At 52.8% G+C, this 8,387-nt stretch overlaps 3 non-coding genes across 3 annotated transcripts; 1 reads left to right on the top strand and 2 right to left on the bottom strand.

The window, feature by feature from the left end:
• Positions 1–646: 646 nt before the first annotated feature.
• Positions 647–719, bottom strand: TRNAR-CCG. The gene has a single exon. It is a non-coding gene; the product is annotated as a tRNA-Arg (tRNA).
• A 2,587-nt stretch (positions 720–3,306) lies between these two features.
• On the top strand, positions 3,307–3,379 carry TRNAK-UUU. Its single transcript has one exon. It is a non-coding gene; the product is annotated as a tRNA-Lys (tRNA).
• Positions 3,380–7,574: 4,195 nt separating this feature from the next.
• On the bottom strand, positions 7,575–7,646 carry TRNAA-UGC. Its single transcript has one exon. It is a non-coding gene; the product is annotated as a tRNA-Ala (tRNA).
• Between the last annotated feature and the right edge of the window lie 741 nt (positions 7,647–8,387).

The raw sequence follows: 8,387 nt of genomic DNA, 5'->3' as shown, positions 1-8,387 counted from the left end.
GCCTGGAGCTGACTTGATCCCTGCTTCAGAACCAAGTTTGGGTAAGATGATCGGATGTTTTGGCCAACATTCAGTCATCCTTCGGAAGCTTTTCCGTGAATCATGGGATGGACAATGCCAACGCCCTGTGCTCACAGTGAAGCCAAACAGTGGAAAGATGAGAGAATAACGGACTTACTAGCTTTTAGTACATTGTCTGGAGAAGTTGGATCCCTGAGCCGGGATAGTTCAATCTGATAAGCAACAGACCCCATAGGTGGGGGGGGGGGGGTTCGGATTTCGTGTCTGTTCTGGGCTCAGTATTCCCCACCCCCTCCAAACTCCTATTTCTAACTTTTAAACAGAAGCCCTTAGAACCCTGCTTTCCAGAGAAACGACTGTAGTTCGCTTTTCTACCCTTCTCCTCCTCCTCTTGGCCACAATCTTCAGTGGGTCTTGTAGCCAGAAATCCAGGCTTGACACACTGCTGACAACCGCTCGGCACCGCTTTTCCAGTCTCACTTAGTGACTAGAAGCCAAGGACAAAACGTAAGTTATTAGTAGCTCGGCGGCACCCAGGCTTTCAACTCATTTCAGGCTTCCAAAGACCACTCCAGAGTCCGCAGGTGGACGTCAAATGAAAGTTTCTTGTTTGGCAAGAAAGGAGCGACCACGAAGGGACTCGAACCCTCAATCTTCTGATCCGGAATCAGACGCCTTATCCATTAGGCCACGCGGCCAGCTGGTGAAGCCATATTTTTCCAAACCTGGAAGCTGAGATGAAATAGGTTTCTGCTTTCAAAGTTTTAAGTTTGCAGCTGGAAGAGGATTTAATTATCAGTATTAAAAAAAGGAGGGGGGGTGTAGACTAGAACTCCATCCGGCCTCCCTAACAATCACTTAAAACTAGTGCACGGTGAGATCGCGAAAGTATTTTACTGTAATTCCTTCATGCCGGAGGCTGTAACAACTTGACTCTCCACCAGGCAATGAGAAGAATCACCCCACGCGGGCGGGGCAGTGGGTCCGCCACCTCCCGCGGAGAATGGAGCACTCTGTCCCCACGTCTGAGGTGCATGTGGTGACTTCCAAACTAGGCCCAGCTGGGGAGGAGGGGCGGGCGACGGTGGCTTGGGCTGCCTCACCCGCTCCTTAAGGCCCCAAGCAGTTTGCCTAAAGGTGCTCTGCTCCCTGCGGCCCTTGGATTCATCCCCAACAACCCAGGGCCGCGTGTGCCCGAGTCCAGCGGACCCTCAGACTCGCTCACGTGCTGAGACTGTCCTCAGTTGTGGTGGATTTTGTGCTGGAGGAATAACAGACTAAAACCTCAAAATGCCACAAAATTTTTTTAAACTGGTATTTTTTTGTTCGGTCTGAGAGAGGAAAAAATTCACGGGCAGGCGTAACGCTGCAGAGTAAGGTTGGTGGACTGGGCACAAGCAGCGGCATTTCTTCCTTCCAGAGACGGCTGTGGTATGACGGCAAAGACTGGCACCGAGATTTAAAAACTGATACTACACAACTAACAAACAGCTTTTGAAAACCACATAAACCTTTCCTTACACAGATGACACCATTCCCTCCGGAGCCATCCACGGCTTCTTTCCCTGAGATTTTTATCGGATGTGCTCCAAGGAACATTTCTTTAAAATTTTAAATGTTTTGAACAAAATATTTTGTGAGGAAGCCAAGAAAGATTGGAAAGCGCAGAACTCCTGCTCTTGCCGCCTCTGTCTGAGATATTTTCCTTGAGGAATTGGGTGGTGGAGGGTGTCCATAGTCAGAAGAGACTCGTGTCGTGGAGTTTTGAAAAAGAGCCCCCCCCCCATTTCCTTAGACGATTTGCCAAACCATGGATCAAATCTCACACTCACACCTTTAGTGCAAGAATCTCCCAAGGGGTTATGTCAGCCAGTTCATCTAGGACCCTAGGAATTACCTTAATTCTTGAATGTGGGACGTGCAGCACAGCCCGTGTCCTGTGTGTCTCACTGACGCAGACGCAGAGGACAGGGAGAGGAAGTGGTCTGCGGTCAGCTTTTCTGATGTCTTTTCTTTCTGTTCTTCTTTCTCGCTCTTTAATGACGCCAGGATTGGAACCGGAGTGGGGTGCCAGCTCGTGTGCAATGACCGCCTCCCGCGGGACGTCCGAGGAAGCGATGCCTCCGTTGTTTCCTGAACGCAGGGACTCCCCAAGCCGGCTCGGTCGCAGCCCCGTGGTGCCCCGGCCCGCGGAAACCCTGTCACTTGCGACCTGCAGAAGGAAGAGGTGGTGAATCTGGCGGGGAAGTGGGGGGTGGGAATGAGAAGGAACGTTGAAGGGAGGGAGCGCGGCGGACAGTTCCAGCTTGAAGCAAAGTGGGGAGACTGACCTAGGCCGGCCTGCTGACACTCCCTCTTCCCCTCCGTGCACTGCCCTGGATTCATTACTGCCACTGTCTGTATTTGGAGAAGGAACAGTTGACAGAATAAGGCTGTGTTTAACACTGCTATTTCTCTTTCTTTCTTTCTTTCTTTCTTTTTTTTTTTTTTTTTTAAGATTTGTTTATTTATTTGACAGAGAGCCCGGACACACACAGGCAAGCAGGGGGAGTGGGAGAGGGAGAAGCAGACTCCTGCTGAGCAGGGAGCCGGAGGCGGGTGGATCCCAGGACCCTGCGATTGATTGTGGCCTGAGCCAAAGGCAGACGTTTAACCAACTGAGCCCACCAGGCGCCCCCAGCACGACTATTTCTAAAATCTTTGGGGCAAGATCACCCCAGGGAAGAGCCTGCATGCCAGGCTGACCCTGCCCCATGCACCGCCCTGCGTGGCTGTCCCTGTCCTGGCTCAGTCCCTGGGTCTGCTGGCTTGGGGGGGGGGGGCGGCTGGCGAGGCAGTCCCACCCGCCAGCCGAGAGGGGCCCCTTGTGGAACATTGTCCTACATCTTTAGGTTCTTCCTCCTTCACTGGCTCCCCCCCTGACTACAAACGCTGCAAGACAACGCAGAAGGATACGGACAGAACAGAAGCGGGGAGCAGCCTGAGTGCTAACTTGGGAGACTTAGGGGCAGGTGCTCAACCAGAAGTGGGATCCTCTGTGTCTCCAGTGTGGCCTGAAACGGCTCTAGCTGGGAGACGTTGCATGGGGGGGGGGGGGGCGGGGGAGACAAGGAAGGGAGAAAGAAGAGACGGGCTCCCCAGAGACTGCAACATCGCTCTCAAAGAGTGCTTCTTCAGTGTGAGTAGAATTCAAGGTATATCGTTTAAGAACTAGGACATGAAGCTTAGGACTGGCCAAATAATCAAGCCTAGATTGGATACCCATGGAAAGAGTGTGTTACAAGAGCCTGGGTAGCTCAGTCGGCAGAGCATCAGACTTTTAATCTGAGGGTCCAGGGTTCAAGTCCCTGTTCAGGCGCACCTTCTCCCATTTTACCCTAATTTCCAATAAGTACACCAGGGGTCTGTCAGTGAATGGGTCCACGTGTACCTTGACTGGAGCCTTGTTTACACAGACACGACCTCTGTAAAGATTGCTGACCTGGAGATTTGTATTTTTATGTGGTTTTTAGAGAAGAGTCATCAGTTGGCCAGTAAATGGAGAGCAATCAAAATTTCTGAACTTTAAAAACAAGAAAAAAAATTGAAACCAGAAAAACAATTTTAGGGGCGCCTGGGTGGCTCAGTGGGTTAAGGCCTCTGCCTTCAGCTCAGGATATGGTCCCAGGGTCCTGGGGCTCTCTGCTCAGAGGGGAGCCTGCTTCCTCCTCTCTCTCTCTGCCTGCCTCTCTGCCTACTTGTGATCTCTGTATGTCAGATAAATAAATAAAATCTTTTAAAAAATTTATTTAACACAGTGTCTTTTTTTTTTAAAGATTTTATTTATTTATTTGACAGAGATCACAAGTACACAGAGAGGCAGGCAGAGAAAGAGGGGGAAGCAGGCTCCCCGCTGAGCAGAGAGCCCAACACGGGGCTCAATCCCAGGACCGCAGGATCATAACCCGAGCCGAAGGCAGAGGGTCCAACCCACTGAGCCACCCAGGCGCCCCTTAACATGGTGTCTTTAAGGTCCATCCATGTGGTCAAAAATGGCAGGATGTCCTTATTTGTTACGGCTGAATGGTGTTCGTGTGTGTGTGTGTGTGTGTGTGTGTGTGTGTGTACCACACCTTCTTTATCCAGGCTTCCCGGGGAACACCGGGGCTGTTGCCAGGTCTCGGATACGTCCACAGCGCTGCGGTGAACCGAGGGCCGCAGATACCTCTTCGACAACGCTTTCGGCTCCTTCAGATACATTCCCAGAAGTGAGGTTGCTGGGTCATGTGGTAGTTTTTTATTTCCAGTGTTTTGAGGCGCCCCCACACCGGTGTCCACAGTGGCGGCGGCAGCTTGCATTCCCGCCAACAGCGGAAACCAGGGTCCCTTTCCTGCTCACTCTCCCCAGCACTTGTTATTTCTTGTCTCTTGGTACCGGCCACTCCCACCGGCGTGAGACAAGCCCTCACCGCCGGTTTGACTTGCATGTTCCCGGTGGTCAGTGATACTGAGCATCTTTTCGCGCGCCTCTTAGCCATTCCTGTGTCTCCTTTGGGAGAATGTCCACTCGAGTTCTTTGCTTGTGTTTCATCGGATTATCTGAGGCTTTCTGCCATCCGTTTTGTGAGCTGCTTCTGTACTTTGGACGTTAACCCTTATCAGATATACCGTATGCAAAAACATTACCCGCGAGGAAGCGGGAAAGAACCGAAGCCACAGCCCCTGGCGCTCCTTGAAGACCCGTGCGGCGGGGGGGCGGGGGGGGCAGTCACCGGCGGTCCCCACCGTGGCCGTCGCGGGGGCCAGCGCGGCGGGGGCAGATGCGGCCGCGGGTTCGGCTCGGAGACGCGCGGAGGCAGAGGCGGGGAACGCGCCGCCGGCCGTGCGCTCTTGGAGCCCGTGGTCCCCAGCAGACGCTTCCGGCCCTCGGAAGGGGTTCTACCCGCCGCGACCCCGGCTCCGGACCCGGGACTCCCGCCCGCCGCTCCCGCGCCCCGGGATCCCCCCCGCCCCGCCTCCGCGCCGTCGGAGCTCACCAGACCGCGCACCGGCGCGCGCCCTCTGGCACCTGCTCGCTCTGCTCCCCGCCGCACGCGCCGCGCTCCCGGTGCCCGCTTCCCCGGGAGCCCGCCCGGGGCCCACGTCCTCCGCCGCTCGACCCACCTAGCGCGGGGTCGCTAGGCCTCCCGCGGCCAAACCCGCCGGTTTCCAGAACCCCGCGCGCGGCTCTTGAACGCGGGCGCCTCCTGGTTCACCCAGTCCCTGGAGATTTCGGATTTCCTCGCACACTCCGCAGGACCCGGACCCTGAGCTGAGGGGAGGGCCGGGCAGAGGGGAGGGGAGGAGGGTGCGCAGGAGCAGGATGGAGGACTGGGAGGAGCGGCCTGGGAGCCACCAAGGCTCCGTCCCCGGCACGAGCCTGACTTGACCCAAGACGTTTTCATCACGAGTCCCTCGATTCTAGTTTTCAGCGCTTTGATCCTAGACGAGAAAACCGGCCACAGGACTAGGTCTGGACAAATAGGGCCACTTGCACTGCTGCGGGGAGGGGCTGGAGTCGTCCAAGGTTGGGTTTCTAATTGAGAGACCCAAATAGCGTTTTTTAAAAAAATATTTTATTCATTTATTTTACAGAGAGAGAGAGAGAGCGCAGGAACACAAGCAAGGGGAGTGGGAGATGGAGAAGCAGCTTCCCGTGGAGCAGGGAGTCTGATGGGGGGTCGATCCCAAGACCCTGGGATCATGACCTGAGCCTGGGATCCCGACTGAGCCACCCAGGCCCCCAAGAGAGACCCAAATAGCTTGATCTGACCCCAGGCATTTTGGTAAAGTCTTCTGGCGCCCATTTGAATTCATCCAGAGAAAACTCTGGGGGTCTTTGGTGTGACCACAACGTCACCTCAACTATCGCTCTGGGGTTGGACCTGGATTTTGGAAGTTGACAGCACTCTAATTGCACACGATCGCCCACTTTAATGTCCTTTCTAACACCTCACACACTATTTACTTAAACGCCTACAGAAAACACACATAATAGAAAATACGTGAAATGACTACATTATCTCCCTCCGAAAGATGTAACCTAGAACAAATAGTCAGCCACAGGGCACAGGGCCAGTCTGCAGCCAAGCCGATTTCTGAAGGCGGTCGCCTTTTCACCAGAGGACACGGGATCTGGAATTGAGAACACCCCAGCCAGGTGGAGGGCGACAGTCACCAACTGGAAACAAATTTCATTTCCTCCTGAAGACACTTTGAGCCAACAGGAAACAACTCCCCAGATAGCAGCAGTTTTGAGACCACAGATTTTGGAATTTCTGAAAAGGTGCTGTTATAGCCATGCCCGGTGGCTCAGTGGGTTAAGTGTCCCACTCTTGATTTCGACTCAGGACATGACTCAGGTCATGATCTCAGGGTCATGAAATTGAGCCCCTCATCAAGCTCCACTCCTCCCCTTGCTCGCTCGCTCGCTCTCTCTCTCTCTCTCTCAAAAAAAAAGTGCTATTAGGAACTGAATTATATTTGGACAAACTATATTTGTCCCCCCCACAAATACATATGTCACTGTCCCAGCCCCTATTGCGACAGTATTTGAAGTCAGGCCTTTAGGGGGGTAGTAAAGGTTAAATGAGATCCTACAGGTGGGGCCCTCCTCATAAGAAGAGGAAGAGACACCGGAGTGTGCACAGTGTGCACACAAAGGAAAGGCCGTGTGAGGCTACAGAACGCCGCGAGAAGGCAGCAGCCTGCAAGCCAGGTAGAAAGGCTTCATCAGAAACTCACCCTGCCTGCATCTCTTTTCCACTGCGACAGAAAAAACTTTTCCCACCTCTTCATATGAGCGCCTTCATTTGACATTAACTGAGGTCTGCAGGCCATGTTTGATTTAAAGATTTAAAACAATGGTGCAAACGCCTTGAGTGAAGAAATACAGGAAAATTAGTATTATGGAATATCGGTTGAGAATGCATTGATCCGTATTTATTTCTTTCGCATCCGGAAGGCTCCCGATTAGTTCCCTGACAATCCTTCCTCCCACGTCCAGCGTCCAGCGTCCTGTGGCTCCTTCACCCGCAAGGACTCGGGCACCCCCACCCATTGTGGGACTGAGCTGTTGGCGGCGCTCGCTCTCCACGCAGGTCCTGGGGGTCCTGATGGAGCCGTCGGTGGGGTCATGCCACCTTCCTTTTGTCTTTGCAGAAAACAAATAGAACGAAAGAAAACGGAGGTGAGGCAAGGCTGTTCTTCACTGTCTCTCCCTCTCTTTCATAGCAGTCTGGCACGGGAACCAAGGTGAGTCGCTCATTCACGGGCACGGCTTTGCTCCGGCGTAAGAGATGCTGTTCTAGGACTGGTTCTCCTCCCTCTTCCTTTTGTCTTCTGTCCCCGTCGCCGTAGGTGATATGGAGGTTCACAGCAAGAGATGAAGGAGAGTTCAAGGCCTTCTGTTAGGTTATGTCTTTTCATTCCGTATGTGCAGGAATGGAGCAAGAAAAAAGTGAGGAGTGCTAAATCAGTATGTTTTGAAGAATGGCTTTGAATGATGTTAGGAAAAAGTAAGGGGAAAAAAAGCCTGGAGGTGCCGGGGATCGAACCCGGGGCCTCATACATGCAAAGCATGCGCTCTACCACTGAGCTACACCCCCCTCTGAAACAGCCTTTTGCTAAGGTTTATCTGGAGATAAGGTGATTTTCTGAGGCCCCCGCTCTCCCTGAGCATCATGGTCTCAGAGCTAAGGGACATCAGCAGCTGCCCTGGGCAGGAGATCTTCAGGAACTAGAGATTCTTCAGAGTGTAGAGCTTGAAGTGGAAGGTTGGAAACATGTCAGATAATAACCCCAAAGTTTCCACTGTGGCTTTAAAATGTGGTTACAGTTTCCTTCCTTCTCCCATTCCTAGCAAGGAATCAATCAAGTCCCAATTTTCAGCTCTTTTGATCACCTGAGACACAAGACCATTGAAATTCAGCTTCTTCTTGCCTAGACTGTGTCAGAGTAGCTGTTTGCTCCATCAGAACGTTAGAGACCGGATTTGATGGAAAGACGCTATGACCCTGGAAGGAAACCCTAGAGCGGTGCATTCAGCATTTTGCTTAAAGGGTCGTTTCTCTCTGCATCTTGGCACGCAGGCAATGTAGGAGACCCTGACAACAGACCCAAAGAATTACCTGTTCTTCTTAACAAATAATTTTTTAATTTTTCTAAGATTGTATTTAGTTAGTTGGTTAGTTGACCGAGAGAGACAGAGAGACAGCAAGAGAGGGAACAGAAGCAGGGGAAGTGGGACCGGGATAAGCAGGCTTCCCACCGAGCAGGGAGCTGGGTGGGGGGCAGGTAACCCCAGAACCCGGGATCGACTGAGCCATCCAGGAGCCCCCTAAAAATAA

Source organism: Mustela putorius, unplaced genomic scaffold (assembly GCF_011764305.1).
Source record: "Mustela putorius furo isolate JIRA1106 unplaced genomic scaffold, ASM1176430v1.1 tig00537295_pilon_pilon_pilon, whole genome shotgun sequence".
Lineage (NCBI taxonomy): Eukaryota > Metazoa > Chordata > Mammalia > Carnivora > Mustelidae > Mustela > Mustela putorius.
The sequence above is the reverse complement of the archived record's forward strand: the minus strand, read 5'-3'. Positions and strand labels throughout refer to the sequence as shown.